The sequence below is a fragment of the Panulirus ornatus genome, chromosome 55 (genome assembly GCF_036320965.1).
Source record: "Panulirus ornatus isolate Po-2019 chromosome 55, ASM3632096v1, whole genome shotgun sequence".
Taxonomy (NCBI): Eukaryota; Metazoa; Arthropoda; class Malacostraca; order Decapoda; family Palinuridae; genus Panulirus; species Panulirus ornatus.
The window spans coordinates 38,232,629-38,252,906 of record NC_092278.1 but is presented as its reverse complement, the minus strand read 5'-3'; the positions used below and the strand labels follow the sequence as shown (position 1 = coordinate 38,252,906).

The 20,278-nt window shown below is 44.4% G+C and overlaps 1 pseudogene; it reads right to left on the bottom strand.

Annotated features, from left to right (window-relative positions):
• Nucleotides 1-1,520: 1,520 nt before the first annotated feature.
• Nucleotides 1,521-18,585, bottom strand: LOC139765458 (uncharacterized; annotated as a pseudogene).
• Between the last annotated feature and the right edge of the window lie 1,693 nt (nt 18,586-20,278).

The window sequence follows — 20,278 nt, the reverse complement described above, 5'->3', positions numbered from 1 at the left end:
ACGAGCTAATCCGAAGAATACGTCATCAAAATATATAAATACTGGCTATACTTTGGTTTTCACTCATAAATAGGAGAAAATATCATGATCTTCTTACAGTAGTTGACACACACTATGTACCGTAGTTGAGAACACACACACACGGGAGTACATGAGGAGCACCACACCCTGGCGGTTCTTGCGAGACGGGAACCAGAGAAAACGTTGCTGCGCGGCCCCACACACTGAGCCACAACCCGTGGCCGTCGGGGCAAACGTTGCACTGAGGAGCAAGGCCCCGGCTCACCTCACCGGCCCAGCCAAGTCTTGCGTAGTCGGGATGGAAGGTGGAGGTGACACCAGCGGTGGAGGAAGGTGCGTGCCGGCCCAAACACCAGGAGGGCCACCCTCCACAACACCAGCCTCAGATCTTCAACCAAACTGTTGCGAAAATGTATCCGTGAAGGTCAGGTGGTGCAGTATAGTGGTATACTTGGGGCACTGTTTGTGGAGCTTTCTTCAGTCAATATATCTAAATAAATATTAAATATCTTGAGCATATAAATAGATTTTAGATTAAATGTTTGTGATTTAGAATTCTAATCTACATTCAACTTTTGTATAAAAAATATGACTATTTCTTGCACTGATCAGATGATGAGGCGATGTTTCCAGCTGTGACAGACGTGTGGTGTGGGCCGGGACCAGACGTGCTGTGTCCTGTACGGCCCGCTGCTTCCTCCTGCACTGTGAATAATGAATGATGACGTCGTCCAGCGTTCACTGATACCGCCACTTGAGCGGACTGGATGATTCGTGAAGGTGAAGAAGAATATAATAACCGAGATGTGGGAGCTCGTGTCCACTCTGGACTTGTAATAAGAAGACAGTTAGTCCATCTGCCTTTATCTTGGTATAAAGGCGAAGGAAAATAATCTAGGAGCGAGGAAGGCACTTCTTGTACTGTTCAGTCGAATGTGGGTCCTTCACACTGGTCACCAGTGGATCAGACTCCTCGAACCCACTGGTAGAAACTGGCGGCCGCCAAGTATCACAGGACCTCCGTCGTCCGCAGCAGACGTGACTTGAGTGGCCAGCGGAGGTCTCCCGCAACCCTTATATAGGTCGCTGGGATGCGTGACAACCCAAGACGTCCTGGCACTGGCACTCCTGTATTGACTCTGCCAAAGTGTGCCACGCCACTGTAGGACCTCAGATATTGATGTTAGCACCTCTCGACGCCTCTCATGTATGCACAATACTGGAGATTATAAACCAATATTGTGGTACTGGATCTTTCCCTGTAGTAGCGCAAGACTCTGCTGATGGCAGGGTCTCAACGAGGGAAACCCGATCCTGAGCTGTGGGTACTGGATGAGAGCTGCACCTATAGCACAGCAGACCCACCAATACCTCAGCAGACCCACCAATAGTGTAGTGGCTCACCAAATCTCAGACAATGGTTCACAGGCATAAAGGATGAAGGTTTATTGTACACTAATGGATGTGTTCTGTGGATGATATTTGTTGGAGGATGTCTTCTATGGATGATATTTGTTGCAGTATGCCTTCTGTGGATGATACTCGTTGGAGGATGTCTTCTGTGGATGATATTCGTTGGAGGATGTCTTCTGTGGATGATATTCGTTGGAGGATGTCTTCTGTGGATGATATTCGTTGGAGAATGTCTTCTGTGGATGATATTCGTTGGAGGATGCCTTCTGTGGATGATATTCGTTGGAGGATGTCTTCTGTGGATGATATTTGTTGGAGGATGCCTTCAGTGGATGATATTCGTTGGAGGATGCCTTCTGTGGATGATATTCGCTGGAGGATGCCTTCAGTGGATGATATTCGTTGGAGGATGCCTTCTGTGGATGATATTCGCTGGAGGATGCCTTCTGTGGATGATATTCGCTGGAGGATGCCTTCTGTGGATGATATTCGCTGGAGGATGCCTTCTGTGGATGATATTCGCTGGAGGATGCCTTCTGTGGATGATATTCGTTGGAGGATGTCTTCTGTAGATGATATTCGTTGGAGGATGTCTTCTGTAGATGAGACGTAAATAAATAGCTCTCTAGATGCGGATGGCTGATAGATGTCTTTTGCAGATGAAACTCATTTGACGGTTTCCGTAGAAGAAACCAGCTTGATCCCTCTGCAGGTGAAGGATGTCCTTGCTAGATACGAGTGGTTGAAGGATGCCTTTTATGGCTAGTACTGGATGAAGGACGTCTGACTTAAATGAAGTAGACTGTTTACTAGAGACAAGTTGGAAGAAGTTGTCGTTGGATGTGATCGTGCACTAGCGTTGTTCACGTCTGCAGAGTGTTGAAGGTGTTGACGTAAACTGGGGGATGTCTAATGGGGAAGGAACAGGTTCCGCGGTGACTTCTGTAATCTAAAACTGGTTCTGGAATTACTGGTAACACTGATTGTTAATGTTTTTTCCCCGATGGCTCTGGTGGATGATGAGGGAGTTGGCTTCAGAGACCAACCCAGCAATTGTCGTAGGGAGGAGGTGCGTCACAATGTACCTCAGCAGACTTAACCCTGCTGCCACCCCGCGCTGCTCACTCACTACCGCACTATGACCTTCTTCCTTCCGATGTCTCCGCCACCCGGTTGACGCGAACCAGTGTCAATACTACGCCTGTGGGAGGGATGCGGCGGTGAGGGGGAAGCCAGAACTATGTCTTCCGTGGTGATCGATGCCACACTGAGTGATGGCTGGCTGCTGCCCTACATACGCCTTGGGTGACCATGCATCCAAGTCCACACACAGGTCAGCTGATCCTGCCTCGAACCGCTCGATAACCAACACAGTCGTTCTCCTGTCAATGACAAACGCTTCTCACCTATATCGATCCTGTATTATTCTATCTCCCAAAACACAGGACTTGTGTGACAAGATTAACCTCCAACTGGGTTAGATCAACACCTGTGAAGACGCCGGTGACCTTCAAGTCTTTGTCTGGAATTTGGAAGAGAATAAAGACCCGAAATCTGGCGTGCTCGTGAGCAGGTGTGTCCAGGGTGGACCACTGACCTGTTTACCTTAACGCCAATCAATGGCAGACTCACACACGATGCAGGATGGTGGTGGTGATGAGGGTCGCGTGTTGTGACGCCCTCCACGCTGCCTGATGACCTCCACGCAGGAGTCTCCACCACTCCAGGTATCACTCCTCATACACCAGCAGAACGTGCGTGTAATATGATCTTGTGAACAGGTTTTATTTTTTCTTATATCATCAATGACAGATTCTGGGAGAAGTTTTATTCTTTACTTCCACAATGACATAATATATTTTCCGTTCATGTCTTATTACACTGAAATTTATCTGCAGTTATGCTGCTGTGATGTTCAACATCTTAATTCATTTGTTTTTTGGTAAATCTTCTTCTTCTTCGTTGATAATGTCGACCGTAACTTGCCTATATTTCTGCTGGTGAATATCATATACTTCTTTCCCTCACTTTACAGATGTTTTCCGTATCATTCCAAAGCCACAGTTATTGTAACATCTGGCACAATATATTGTTGTTGATGTACAGTGTATGTTAGAGATATACTGCCTCAGTCATGTGATATGCTTCTCACTACACACTGCTCACGAGCCACTGGATGGCAGTTTGGGTTCACTGGAGGTGGTGTCTTCCCATGTTATTATTTCTTCCTCCCGGCACTTGTTCTGCTCCACCCACGGTTCTCTGTCTTCCTTGTCTCACAAGACGTTTGTCCACCTGTTTACATCACGCTGTCATTAACGTTCATCACCTGTGTGTGCAGGTTCCCTTAGCCGCCGGCTCTCTACTTCTTGATAACTCTCTTGAAGTCCTTCCCATCAGCGTGGAAGTGTACAACCCACAAGTCGTGGCTCACAATTAGACGGAACTCACTAAGATGACACCAGCAGCAGAAGACTCAGTCAAGTCAACACAGAATGCGATCGGTTCACCTGGAGGACAAGATCGCCTACTGACTAGATCACCAGGTCCTGGGCTCAGTCACCCACCTCTGGCCGGTGTGAGGTAGTAGCAGTACGGGTGTCAGGAGACGGGAGCCGTGCACCAGTTGACGGCGCCCGGTAGTGCTCGAGTTAGTACGGATCAGAGCTGTGCCACCAGCCACAATCTGACCTTATCTTCCCACAATTAATCTTACACTCTTAGAGTCCTTGTTACTCACGTTCGCTGTTGTTCTTCACTTTACGATAACCTGATTATATCACAAATTATACTTTTCTCTTTTCAAATATTATTTTGACACGCTCTGGGTTCCAGTAGATTTACTTGCGTGAACATAAAACATGAGCTGACACCTTCATCCCAACACTATGGCGCAGCAGAAGAATATTTCTATTAATCTCCCTTGCTCCTCAACACTCCCTACGTCACTCCACCCGAACCCACAGGAGAGGCGACGACTTCGTCAGGACGATGAGTGAGAGGGGCGTCGTTGTGTGGTGTGGTCTGCGATGTTCACCAGGTATGTCAGTGGCGACACACCACTTGCCTCTCTTCCTCTGTGTCCAACTGCTCCTCACTTCCTCTGTGGTTCTCTCATGTGGCTCCCTGTGATGGGCCGTCTAGACGGGGCTGCTCCTGGACGACACACACACTTTGTTATGTTTCACAAAGCCGCACTTAAGTCAGCCGAACTTTAGCCGATTTTAGAAAAGGAATGGAAGCTCGTAGTCAAATGATGTATGATGACTGTTATGTGTTAACCTAATTTCACCTAAGATTTTCAGAATCAGGGCAGAACGCGTCACAAAGTCACAGATTATATAACTTGGTGATGACGACAAAATCTTTGATACATTACACTAAACACAGGATGTTCCAGCCACACAGCACGTGTCAGTACAGCCACACAGCACGTGTCAATACAGTCATACAGCACGTGTCAGTACAATCACTACCGCTGGGGTGTACGAGAGATACAGACTGGGACGCAAGGTGAAGGAGGCCCGCTCCTCGCTGACGGAGGAGGACCTGTCTGAGAGTGCCACAGGATATGTTTCTTCTCTTGTATCCTTCTGTCACTTTGAGGCGGAATAGGATGATCACGGTAATCCTACTGTACCAGAGGATAAAAGGATGGGATAGGGGTCCTGGTGGGGATCTCAGAGGGATGACAGGGACAGGGGATGATGGGTGGAGGGTAAGGGGGGGCGAGGTCCTGGAGCTGGTGGCAGGACGCCGGACGGAACACCTGTTCTTAGGGGCGGTCAGGAGGGCACTAAGTGCCTGATCAACTTTCTGCCACGATCCTGACCTCCCTCCGTCCCTCCCTCCTCCCGCTCAGCAAGGTCAAACGCTCCAGAAAAAACTGTGTGTGTGTGTGTGTGTGTGTGTGTGTGTGTGTGTGTGTGTGTGTGTGTGCATACAGAGGAGGTAGGCGGGACATATGCTACAAGAGTCAAGGTGCACACATTCGGTGTGTCACAGTCGACCATGAAATCACTGTTGATTGTCACTTTCTACGCAATGCCCTTCTTCCCGGAGGATTGATCAAGCGATTGAATTTCATCCCATTTCGAACAGCTTTCCTAACTTCCTCCCTCAGTGTACACGTCTTCACTGTTGACGTTCTTGCACGTCTTCGTGGCCTTATCTGTCAATACGTCAGTTTATCTCACAGTCAGACGTCCTCCAGTTATGTCCTGTAGTTAGCCTTTACGTTCTCCTCCTCCTCCTCCGCCGCCGCTTGCTATGCATCATATGGTACTAGGAGTTGCCCTCCCTAGTGCCTTACCTTGCTTCAGAACCACATCTCTCCCTCCCTCTCTCTCTCTGTACCTCTCTCTCTCTCTCTCTCTCTCTCTCTCTCTCTCTCTCTCTCTCTCTCTCTCTCTCTCTCTCTGTCCCTCTCTCTCTCTCTCTCTGTCCCTCTCTCTCTCTCTCTCTGTCCCTCTCTCTCTCTCTGTCCCTCTCTCTCTCTGTCCCTCTCTCTCGTCTCTCCCTCTCTCTCTCTCTCTGTCCCTCCCTCTCTCTCTCTGTCCCTCTCTCTCTCTCTCTCTCTCTCTCTCTCTCTCTCTCTCTCTCTGTCCCTCCCTCTCTCTCTCTGTCCCTCCCTCTCCCCGTACAGTGTGAGGCAGCAGCAACATTCAGCGGTGAGGTGTGGTGGCCAGCAGGAGGGCAGACCTTGGCCTCTACGCACGCAGGAGAAAACGGCGTACGGCCAAGGTTCCTGCTACTGGGGTGGGTGCCTCCACTCACACCAGCCAAGTTGTCCACGACGCTTCCACCACCACCACCACCACCACCAGGATGTGGCGTGATTCACGCCAGGACCTCCAACACCAGTTCGCGTCCTTGACTGACCACAGCGTCCAGTGCGACATAAGACATGGGAGACAAGAGAAAGTCTACTATATCATGCCAGGCGGACCCTGGGCTTGGCAGCTGTCCACTCACGCTCGTGTCCAACCTCGCCACCAACACACTGAGGGAATTCCTTCATTCTGTGTTGGGATCCACCGGAGGTCAGCTGCTTTTTTCCCGTCCCTAGTGTGAGCGGAATATCCGACGGCCGGTGGCCAATCACAGCTCACTTTTACTCTAGTCCGGACCTATGACTGGCTGGATCTGAGCGTCGCTCTAGTCCTACCGAGGAAGAGGAGGAACATATAATTGCTTTCACTGAGTAACACTGTCTTGTTCCCACACAATCTGACTGGGAGGCGTGAGGCGAGGGAACAGAAAGCAGACTGTGGAGAGACCCAGCAGACTAGAGTGACTGTTGATCCCAGCGACCAGGAACCAGCAGACATCACTACAAGACATGATGTCTGTACACCAGGAACCAGCAGACACCACCACCAGACACCACGTCTGTACACCAGGAACCAGCAGACATCACCACCAGACACCACGTCTGTACACCAGGAACCAGCAGACATCACCACCAGACACCACGTCTGTACACCAGGAACCAGCAGACATCACCACCAGACATGATGTCTTTACACCAGGAACCAGCAGACATCACCACCAGACATGATGTCTTTACACCAGGAACCAGCAGACATCACCACCAGACACCACGTCTGTACACCAGGAACCAGCAGACATCACCACCAGACACCACGTCTGTACACCAGGAACCAGCAGACATCACCACCAGACACCACGTCTGTACACCAGGAACCAGCAGACATCACCACCAGACACCACGTCTGTACACCAGGAACCAACAGACACCACCACCAGACACCACGTCTGTACACCAGGAACCAGCAGACACCACCACCAGACACCACGTCTGTACACCAGAAACCAACAGACACCACCACCAGACACCACGTCTGTACACCAGGAACCAGCAGACATCACCAAACGAGCGGTTGGTCTGTACAGCTTGGTGCTGGACGGCAGGAACCAAGTGTCATGTTGTGGGATCGAAATAACTTTGTTAATTACTGATGATGAGGTGGATTGTCTCTACCACACATGTCCTGCCACATGTACACAACAATTACATGTTAAATACAATTGGATAAACTCCTACTGAAGTACGATTTCACCTTTATACTATCATCACGGACTAGTGTGATTATCATATGTATATATATATATATATATATATATATATATATATATATATATATATATATATATATATATATATATATCTTTTTCTTTCTTTCAAACTATTCGCCATTTCCCGCATTAGCGAGGTAGCGTTAAGAACAGAGGACTGGGCCTTTGAGGGAATACCCTCACCTGGCCCAATTCTCTGTTCCTTCTTTTGGAAAATTAAAAAAAAAACGAGAGGGGAGGATTTCCAGCCCCCCGCTCCCTCCCCTTTTCGTCGCCTTCTACGACACGCAGGGAATACGTGGGAAGTATTCTTTCTCCCCTATCCCCAGGGATAATATATATATATATATATATATATATATATATATATATATATATATATATATATATATATATATATATATATATATGGAGAAAGCATATGATAGATTTGATAGAGATGCTCTGTGGAAGGTATTAAGAATATATGGTGTGGGAGGCAAGTTGTTAGAAGCAGTGAAAAGTTTTTATCGAGGATGTAAGGCATGTGTACGTGTAGGAAGAGAGGAAAGTGATTGGTTCTCAGTGAATGTCCGTCTGCGGCATGGGTGTGTGATGTCTCCATGGTTGTTTAATTTGTTTATGGATGGGGTTGTTAGGGAGGTGAATGCAAGAGTTTTGGAGAAAGGGGCAAGCATGCAGTCTGTTGTGGATGAGAGCTTGGGAAGTGAGTCAATTGTTGTTCGCTGATGATACAGCGCTGGTGGCTAATTGGAGTAAGAAACTGCAGAAGCTGGTGACTGAGTTTGGTAAAGTGTGTGAAAGAAGAAAGTTGAGAGTAAATGGGAATAAGAGCAAGGTTATTAGATGCAGTAGGGTTGAGGGACAAGTCAATTGGGAGGTAAGTTTGAATGGAGAAAAACTGGAGGAAGTGAAGTGTTTTAGATATCTGGGAGTGGATCTGGCAGCGGATGGAACCATGGAAGCGGAGGTGAGTCACAGGGTGGGGGAGGGGGCTAAAGTTCTGGGAGCGTTGAAAAATGTGTGGAAGGCGAGAACATTATCTCGGAATAATATATATATATATATATATATATATATATATATATATATATATATATATATATATATATATATATTTTTATACTTTGTGTGTGTGTGTGTGTGTGTGTGTGTGTGTGTGTGTGTGTGTGCTTTCCAAATTTCTTTGCTGATTTTACTGCTTTGCATCTTTTTCATCCTCCAAAAATTTGCTCCATTTCTTTAATTTTTCTTGTCGCTCTGGTTCTGTTTCTTCAATCCTAAATCTCTCCTTTCCATCCCAGGTTGACACTTGCAGGGTGCGGCCATTGTAAAGACGTCTGTTGAGGGTTGCCACACACATATCCGCTGCTTCCACTCCTTCAAATCTTACTTGAACTATCCCATCCAGGTGGAGATCATAAAGGACAAGTTTTTTATTCGCCCAAAATTTGAACACTGGTTCCTTATAGCATCTTTGTGAACAAGTATTTTTTCCATAGCGGCAATGAATTCCGTAGGGTCAAACACATTCCGTATCACAACAGTGTTTTCGTGTTTCAGTCTGGCCTCGTAAGGGCTCTGGTCGCCAATCAAACAACTTTTCTTGTCGTTTCTGAAGTTTTTCTACTTCTTTTTCTGCCTCTTGTGAAGTTTAAGTTTTGGGTTATATGCTCCTTTCAGCTCAATCCTGGCTTGCTCAACTCGAATTTATAACACACCTGATATTCATCAAGGATTTGTAATGCCAAATTCACTGACTCCTTCTTCATGTATGTACAAAGTGCCTCTTTTGAAGTTCCTCTCCTCATCTCGATACATTTTAATTTTGGGTTTATTTGTCGAAGCATCCCTGAGAATCAGGCCACATTTCTGCATCAGTTCCAAAAACTCATTCTCTGTCAGAGAGTCTGGAAGGTTGTTCACATAAACCTTTATGTTCTGAGCCTCATGCATTTCAAACCATGATGGTTTCTTCTCAGTTTCCATAACTTTCTTTTTCTTCTTTTCTCCTTTTTCCTTAGCTCGTTTTGCTGCTTCCTCTTCTTCCTCTTCGTCATCAAACTTTAATGAATTTTCATTTTTTGTTCCGTCTGGATTAAATCCATATGCCAGCTGGTATGTGGCCATGAAATCCTCGTCAACCTCAGGGAACCCTGCCCGCCTGTTAGCATCTCATTCGTACATCATACTGTCACTTGGATCAAGCTTAGTGTATGCAACTCCATCATAGCTGATGTTGGGTTCACTCTACCCACCAGGGGTTACTACTCCACTATTACTTTCCTCAGAGTCTTCATCTTCATCAGGGTCGGACTCCACATCATCAATATGTGGTCTTCTCTTCTTAAGTTTGCCCTTAAGGATTTCCCATTCATTTTTTTCTTTGTGTATTTGAGGTATTGTCTCCATAGAATACAGAATCACCCTCATAAAAATACCTCTTTGAATTCTTTTCTCCACCTGACTGTGGAATGGAAGCATCTTTCTCTGAGGAAAGTGACAAAGAGGATATATGTGTCAGAGGTGGAGGGAACGAGAAGTGGGAGACCATATTGGAGGTGGAAGGATGGAGTGATAAAGATAATGAGCGATCGGGGCCTGAACATGCAGGAGGGTGAAAGGTGTGCAAGGAATAGAGTGAATTGGAACGACGTGGTATACCGAGGTCGATGTGCTGTCAATCGATATATATATATATATATATATATATATATATATATATATATATATATATATATATATATATATATATATATATATATCCTAACCTGAGCCAGTTACCCTTCTTAACGACCAAGCCCGAGGGGTGGATGTACAGCTGGGTTGAGTGTGGACCGACTGTCGCAACCAAGATTCAAACCTATGCGCTCGACCCTGGGCAGCCCGTGAATGCGTCACGTCCAGAAACGCTAACCGCTACACCACGATGCTAGCTAGACTCGTGTGTTCGTACATCTGCAGGGAAGTTTACATGTTTGTCTGGCGTCCTGTTGAGTGGGACCCCATCCTGTAAACCTGTTGCTTTTCTTCCAGTTATGTAAACTGATAAACTGTAAACTTCAAACACACAAACACACGTCCTGGTCTAAACACGTGCTACAGTGGTGTTGGAAGCACGTGTATCGATACTCCCAATGTTTGTGATGCAAGAGCGTACGTCGCTAGCACGCGCCGGCGCCACACCCAAGTGATCAGTAAACCTACGTTGAAACATTACGTCATCTCAGCCCAAGATAGAATCCTTGTGTACGGTATCTCCAGTGTGGTCAAACCAAACTATACAGGAAGCATCAGGCATTCAGGCCAAGCCAGATCATTGGATGGTGGTTTTCACATCGCCAGGCGAAGGCCTAGCCAAGGCCTCGGCTTCAGAGAGCCTGGCCTCTTAATGACAGACAGACCTCAGCTGACAATCAGGCACTAAACTCCACCTCTGAGATGGTCAGGGAGTGGGCGGTCTACGGCCTGGAAATAAGCGAGGAAAATTCGAACCGTGACGTGTAACATGCTTAACAGGGACCATGTTAAACACAGCTACACTTATACATGGGTGGATCCGTACACAACCCACCAACGCGTGTAAGTTCAGGCTTGGGGGAGTGATGAGAGAGGGAAGGCCCTCATCCCAAGCAGGCGGGAAAGTGGTCACAGCGGTCAGGAATATGGGTAGAATGGGAGATAATTTGCTTTAAGTCATTGAAAATGGAGAACGTGAGGGCTTGAACCCTTCCACCATGTGTATGGGAGGAATTCAACCATTCCCTATGGTGAACATTGATACCCCTGAGGTATAGGATCTTGGCTTGTGAGTGAGAGGATGTCACGGTCTCATGGCAGGAGTTTAGATAGTAGAAGAAAGAAACAAAATTTGTAGATTTAGTAGAGCATTAAGCGAAACAGAAGTGCGTTAGTACAGAGACAGACCTTGAGCCACAAAACATCAAAGTTTGGGGACTCAAGGTCCTTGAGGCGTGCAATAGGTGTGTTCAGGGTATAATCACAAACAACACTTTTGAACCGGAATCGTGAAATGAAGTTATAGTTAGATATGAAATAGGGACGAGTGAGATCATCAGTAGACAACTGTGTCTCAGAGAAAAATTAAGATTTTAGGAGAGGTACACGACAGAATGTTGGTATAGTGAAGAGAAAAAAAGGAAGATGCAACAGAGAGGGAGAGGTCATGGGAGGGGCCGGTGCTGCTACTGCCAGAGTCCTCCTCCCTCTCACTGGCAGGAGAGTCAGGCAGAAACCCGGAGATTCTTACAACCTCAAGCTCGCACGTCCCAGTCTCCTGTGGCTGGGCCGCTCTGTTATGACAACAACAACAATGAGGCATTATTCCACTGCTTCTCATGATGCCTCTCTTGTTCCTCCACTCATCTCAGAGAAGTGTGAAGCAGTGTTGCTCCACGATGGAAACAAGGAACCTTCCGTCCCTGTAGGACATGAGTGCACATGAGCGAGTGTTATGAGAACATGCAGGCGCTCCTACATGTCATGAAATACATAAATTACGACTGGAAACTACGTGTGGACTTGCAAGTGGTGGGCAGGCTGATGGTGGGAATGTAGTCAAGATCACGAAATACAGCTGTTTGTTATGCCTCTGGGACTGGTCGAGCAACTTGCAGACATTATGTGGAGCCAGACTGGCCTCAACGAAGATCACATGAGCCAGGAAATTCCAGTGTCCATGATAAGCCTCTGGTTTACATGAGCTTACATGAGAAAGACAGACAACAGGAGGCCTGATTGGCCCACGACTGGATTGTCTAAAAAAAAATGACAAGGAAAACGTAATTCCACTACATCTTTTAGGACTGAGTTTTATTCCATTTGTCCAGGCAACCGTATTTTCTTGTATTTCGAAAAAAAAAAATCGTTATTGACTTTATCGAACTTGTTCAGAATTTTGAACACTTGGATTGAGACGCCGCGAAGTGTACTTTTTTTTTTTTCTTAAGAAAGATCCAATCGTTTTAGCCTTTCCTCATATGCCAGATTTCTAAGAAATGGGATCAAATTTGTCGGGTGTCTTTGTACTTGCTCTAATTTTTCCTCGTCTTTTTTTATAGTTTGGGACCCAAACTGGACTGCATATTCAAGGTGTGGTCTTACTAGAGAATCATAAAGTGTGAGAATTGTTTCTGGTGTCTTGTAATCTATGTTCCTGGCTATGAAACCTAACATCTGGCTGCCCTTTTTACTTGTTGCTTGACACTGTTTAGTGTATTTCAGATTGTTGCTAATGACAACTCCATGGTCCTTTTCTTCATTTATTTTAGTTAGAGAGTTTCCGAATAATTTGTAGTCTAAACGTTTATTCTTGTCTCCAAAGTGCATAACTTTACACTTGTCTATATTGGATTTCATCTGCCATCTGTTTGACCATTCTGCTGGTAAGTTAAGATCTAACTCCTAGTTTAGTATCGTCAGCAAACTTGGAGATCTTAGATATGAGACCGAGTTCTAGGTCATTAATGTATATTATGAAAAGAATTGGACCAAGGACCGACCCCTGTGGCACACCACTCGTTACGTCCAGCCAATCTGAGGCTTCGCCGGTTAATACTACAGCCAGTCTCTGATCCATGTAGAGTGCTTCACCAGTTCCGTGTGCTTTGAGTCTATATATGTCACTTGAGAGGTACTTTATCGAAAGCCTTTTGGAAATCTACATATGCTACATCAGACGGTACTTTTTCGTCCCAGTTCTGATAAAAGTAAAAAATCCAGCAAATTCGTCAGACACGATCTTCTGTTGAGGAAACCGTGTTGGTTGTCCGATACAATTTTGTGTTCTAGAAACGTTTTATTTTTCCATCATTTTATCCAACCCAGACGTAAGGTAATTGGTCAGTAGTTCCTTTTTGTATTCCTTTTTATATATAGGAGCAACATTTGCTAATTTCAAGTCATGTGGCATTTGATCATCCGATAAAGTTTTGTTGAATATTATTGCTACTGGCTACATCAGCCGTCTCCAAACCTCCTTTAAAAATCTTGGAGCTAAGTTATCTTGGCCGTTGGATTTATCAGGATTTAATTTGTCCAGGTATTTAGGTACTTCATAGCTCTTTATTTCTCTAACTTCAACTTTTCTTCATCAGATCCTTGAAACATTTTCATTAGATGTGGTATTCGAGATGATCTACTTCCTCCGCTGCTCCACATACAGCTTGCTCTCGTGGAGCAGTTGGTGGAAACACTGGTCAAGAGAAACTCGAAAGTGTTCGAGTATGTGGTGGAAAAAATTCCTGAGATCACTGAGGCCAAGTTGGACGAAGGCATCTTCGCTGATCAAGACAAACTGATGATAATTATCACTGATCAAGACAAACTGATGATAATTATCACTGATCAAGACAAACTGATGATAATTATCACTGATCAAGACAAACTGATGATAATTATCACTGATCAAGACAAACTGATGATAATTATCACTGATCAAGACAAACTGATGATAATTATCACTGATCAAGACAAACTGATGATAATTATCACTGATCAAGACAAATTGATGATAATAAGATGAATTATGGATGTGTTGTAAACGTAATACTTGAGGACAATATGTGGTGTGAGGAGGGTTGAACATGTGAGCGTAAAACAGAGGCGTGGCAGTTAGTTGAATAGGGTGGGGATATCTGAACCTGGTCTCTTGAAATGGTTTGAACGTATGGAGAGGATGAGTGAAGAGAAGTAAGAAGACATATGTGTCAGAAGTCAATGGAACAGTGAACAGGGGGAGATTGATCACTTAAAGCATATTTCACTCAATCTTTCCATCTTATATTCGGTCTTCTTGTCCCCTCCAATTGTGACAGCCAAACCCTCACTTATCAACTCGTTCTCACAAATCCTCTCCACACGTTCAAACAGAAGAGAACAATCTTCATTTCTCTCAACCATACTATTCTCCTGAGTGCACCTCTCTCTTACCTCATTATCTCTTACTTGATCAACCTTTCTCACACCACACATTGCCTTTATTTCATGTTCAAAACAACGACGTCGTTCAGTAAATTTTTATTCGGGCTTTACGCCTTGCATCTATACAACACCGTTAGGAATGCTATGTATATCATCAAACACACCCATCTTGCCCTCGCAGACAGCAACGTCTCCTTACACATACTCCTCAGTGTCTGAGGGTCCCTAGCCCCCTTACCCACCCTATGGCTTACTTTGGCTCCCATGTTTCCATCCGCTGCCATGTCCTCTCCCAAGTACCAAAAACACTCCCATTCCTCCATGTTCTCTCTATCTTATCATTACTTACTCGATCAACCTTCCTCACAACCAATACTATCCTCAGGCATTTTATTTCCAACACACCCACCCTCTTCCATACATTCTCACCTGTAGCCCATGCCTCCCATCCATACAACATTGTTCGGACTGCTATACCAATTTTCGTTCTCCCAGATAGTGATCTTTATTTCTACATACTCCTTAATGCTCCTAAAACCTTTGCCCCGTCACCCACCCATAACACTATTAACTTCCAGGGCCACTCCCAGGACTCTACAACACAACAACCTAATAACATTGCTTTTATTCACATTAATTCTCAACTTTCTCTTTTCACATGCTAACCCAAACATAGACATTAACCTCCGCTGGTTTCCACATTAATCTGCCACTAACTCCCTTGCCAGGCCACCCCTCCCCCTCCCCTTCCCTTAAAGAAACTACAAACCTGACCCTCTCCTCAAGCACCTTGCATTTACCTCCCTTACCACTCCATCCATAAACAAATCAAGCAACCATGGAGACATCACACACCCCTGCCGCAAACAAACATTCACTGAGAACCAATCACTTTCCTCTCTTCCTACACATACACATGCCTTACATCCTCGATAAAAACTTTTCACTGCTTCTACAACTTGCCTCCCACACCGTATATTCTTAACATATATATATATATATATATATATATATATATATATATATATATATATATATATATATATATATATATATATATATATATATATATATATATTTGTAAGGATCACAATTTTGCGCGTATTAAGAGAGGAAAGTGATTGGTTCTCAGTGAATGTAGGTTTGCGGCAGGGGTGTGTAATGTCTCTATGGTTATCTAATTTGTTTATGGATGGGGTTGTTAGGGAGGTGAATGCAAGAGTTTTGGAAAGAGGGGCAAGGATGCAGTCTGTTGTGGATGAGAGAGATTGGGAAGCGAGTCAGTTTTTGTTTGCTGATGATACAGCGCTGGTGGCTGATTCGTGTGAGAAACTGCAGAAGCTGGTGACTGAGTTTGGTAAAGTGTATGAAAGAAGGAAGCTGAGAATAAATGTGAATAAGAGCAAGGTTATTCGGTACAGTAGGGTTGAGGGACAAGTCAACTGGGAGTTAAGTTTGAATGGAGAAAAACTGGAGGAAGTGAAGTGTTTTAGATATCTGGGAGTGGATTTGGCAGCGGATGGAACCATGGAAGCGGAAGTGAATCATAGGGTGGGGGAGGGGGCAAAAGTTCTGGGAGCGTTGAAGAATGTGTGGAAGTCGAAAACATTATCTTGGAAAGCTAAAATGGGTATGTTTGAAGGAATAGTGGTTCCAACAATGTTATATGGTTGCGAGGCTTGGGCTATCGATAGAGTTGTGGGAAGGAGGGTGGATGTGCTGGAAAGGAGATGTTTGAGGACAATATGTTGTGTGAGGTGGTTTGATCGAGTAAGTGATAATAGGATAAGAGAGATGTGTGGTAATAAAAAGAGTGTGGTCGAGAGAGCAGAAGAGGGTGTTTTGAAATGGTTTGGTAACATGGAGGGAATGAGTGAGGAAAGATTGACCAAGAGGATATATGTGTCAGGGGTGGAGGGAACGTGAAGTGGGAGACCAAATTGGAGGTGGAAAGATGGGATGAAAAAGATTTTGAGTGATCGGGGCCTGAACATGCAGGAGGGTGAAAGGCGTGCAAGGAATAGAGTGAATTGGAACGATGTGGTTTACCGGGGTCGACGTGCTGTCAATGGATTGAACCAGGGCATGTGAAGCGTCTGGGGTAAACCATGGAAAGTTCTGTGGGGCCTGGATGTGGAAAGGGAGCTGTGATTTCGGTGCATTATTACATGACAGCTAGAGACTGAGTGTGAACGGATGTGGCCTTTATTGTCTTTTCCTAGCGCTACCTCGCGCACATGAGGGGGGAGGGGGTTGGTATTTCATGCGTGGCGGGGTGGCGATGGGAATGAATAAAGGCAGTCAGTATAGATTATGTACATGTGTATATATGTATATGTCTGTATATATATATATATATATATATATATATATATATATATATATATATATATATATATATATATATATATATATATATAATATATATATATATATATATATATATATATATATATATATATATATATATATATATATATATATATATATATATGTTGAGATGTATAGGTATGTATATTTGCGTGTGTGGACGTGTATGTATATAAGTGTGTATGTGGGTGGGTTGGACCATTCTTTCGTCTGTTTCCTTGCGCTACCTCGCAAACGCGGGAGACAGCGACAAAGTATAATAAAAAAAAAAAAAATATATATATATATATATATATATATATATATATATATATATATATATATATATATATATATATATATCGTAGTCTTAACCAGGTACCTATTTCATCGACCAACCCCTAAAGATGGATGAAAAGCTGGGTTGAATGTGAACCGACTGCCACTGTCAACGCTATGCACTTGACCCTGGGTGGCCCGTGAATGCGTTAAGGTCAGGAACGCTAATCACTACACAACGGAGGTCCATATTCTAGCGTGTTTTCTGACCCCAAGACACGGTCATGACTATGCTATGGATAACACATCACAATAAACCATCTGGACTGAACGGACATTCAGCAATAACGGATCCCCCCTACATACACACACAGGGTGTCCCTTACATCAAGGTCATACTGCAAATATCTACCATAAACCTGGGTTGCACGGGAAGGTTAGGTGAAGGTTACATAGGTTAATTTGATGTTGTACAAGTGTTTGTAAGATGCTCATCCTACTCCTCATCGCTACCAGCCTTGGATATGAGACGATTCTACTTTACGATGTAATTAATGTAGTGTTGAGAGATTGTAGCGTACAGAAGTTCCAGCTGAAGATCACGATCTACAACTTGATATTCTATTGAATGATATCAAATGATGCGAAAATAGTGATGGGTATATTAGGGGAACTATAGTCTTATTAATATAACAATAGATAACTTTTTTTTTTTTTTGAATCAACAGAATCTATGAAAACCTCACTTCATCATATTGCTCACTGTTGTAGTCGAACAGTCACATTCACGCACCGCTAACACAGCACCGGATGTTAACAAACAGACAACACGGCGAGCGGCCATGCCATCCTATGCTATATTTCTATCATCATTTCAGATACTGTGTGAGGTGTTGAGGTATCTATATGATATTCTGGTGTTCAACAAGTATATCACACAATTTTTCATGATGAGTCCCACGTCTTATATACATAACTCACATCGCCTTAATAACATCGTTAGATACAATATTCTGCTACAATTCACGCTCCACAGTTGTCATTACATTATGTAAACAACACACTCGCACTACAGACCACAGCCAGTCAGTGTTCATGGCGGATGGTCATGCGGAGTTATCATACACAATTACTGCATCTACCGCTGTGCAAGGTAGCATATGGACGGCATCACACCTTCCACAGGTCCGGAGAAGCTAGGAGGCGTGTCGACACAAAGCGTCACCCGTCACTATATCGTCCTGTTCATTATATATATATACATTCTTGTAAGATCACCACTACACCAAACAAGTGAGAATTACCTTCTAGTGGGTCAGTCAACATTGATGCTCGTATGTCGAGCACTGTTATATCAGAATGGCTGGGAAATATTAGCCAACTATCGTCGAGTTGTTCCATGTTGTTAGCGTCCTTATATCTACCCGAGCTCATAATTACGTCCACGTAAGGCTGCCGTGTGTCCTGACATGCAGCACTCATCCGTGGTTGTCTACACGGGTTTTAATATCGCATCACTCACACGGGTTACAACGGCCCATCATCCCAGTGTGGTTAGGTTTACACACGACCGCACCAGTAACACCATTGTAACACCACTTTCCACCGGCGCTGTGTATCACTCGTCACACGGTAACGCCAGAACGTAACACACATTGCACTCGCACCATGGAAACTGAGGGAGATAGGCCGGATAGGAAGCCATGGCCGGCGACCACACAAACACACACACCAAGAACCGTGACACATATACAGGAGTGGCGCTCGGGAACGAACGCATAATTCGTGAAGCAGTTCCGAACCTTGTGTGATTCGTTTACTCACAAGGAAGTTTCAAATAGCGTGTGTTACTCCCTTAAGGCAAGCCAAGGGAAATGAAACTCGATACATATATATTGACGGGTGTACTGTACTGAACCTAACATTTTAGGGTACTGAACTAACGCAAAATCTTTTTGATATTACCTCTAAATGCACTGAACCAATGCATGATCAATTCTAGTACGGGATCTCTTTATTTACAGCCAGCATACAGCTCTCTCTCATACAATATACTGTAAAACAGAACAGAAAGGCTGAAATGATAAGTAAATCTGAAGAAAAAAAATTACATTGTAGGGAAGTCCTGGCGTCCCGACTTGACGGATCTGAAGTGAGCGACCTGACTCGGTCCTTGTCAGGGTTTGTCGTGTTGCGTCATCACCGTAACTAAGGTGCCGCCGGGCTGGGTCTGCTATCCCTGGCACACTAATCTTTGAAACCCTCATGATGAACCATGAGTTGTGTTCTGATAGTCATGACCTGCGTCACTGTACATGGTAAGATCACTACCTCCTTATAACCTCGATCGCTGACTCTTCCATACGAGGCCTGGCCTGGCCTTGATGAAGACGTGTGTACGGACCTGCCACATACAACCCTTTCACAGGAACACAAGAGAATCTTGATATACAAGTTGCCATGAATGGAAACAATGGTACCAACACAAGGAACTTACCAGTCATCCCATGACAACAATCACCAAGTTCTGCTATGTGCAGCGATCCCCTTACTCTCATTCCAGCATCAGCTGAGCTTTTCAACACCAGCTAAGCTGTGGTAAGATGAAAAAGCGAAAGAATATTGACGAGTGTAACGTTCATCAAAATGCCAAAACTTTTTGTCAAAGTTTTCAGTTCCACGTGAGCCAAACACGTGAAACAGTTGAGCGTCATGTGTAGTTCCGAGGACACATGTGTCTGGTGCAGGTGTCGTGTGACCATACTCCCCTGGTAGCAATATTCCTTTGAAACTTAAGACGCTCGGCAAGATTTATATCAACAAATAAAAGGAAAACCTAAAAACGCCATCACATGATGTGTTTTTTCTAAAGTAATCTGAATGTTGACAGTTAGTATTTTAGAAGCCGACATAAGAGTTATGAGCATAAATGCCATGTCCCAGCCAGTGCAGCTGGAGTTGGGGACGCCAATCATACAAACATTATTCCCACAGAAGATGAGGCCTGACAGTATGTATTTGATCCACACCAAGGAAATGGGAAAGAAGTGAATGACGTTTACGTAGATAAGAATGAAGCTGACATGAAATCACATTTACATGTAACTACTGATATATGATCATTATCATTGTGTATGTATTCATATATGATCACTACCATAAATTCAGTAAGATG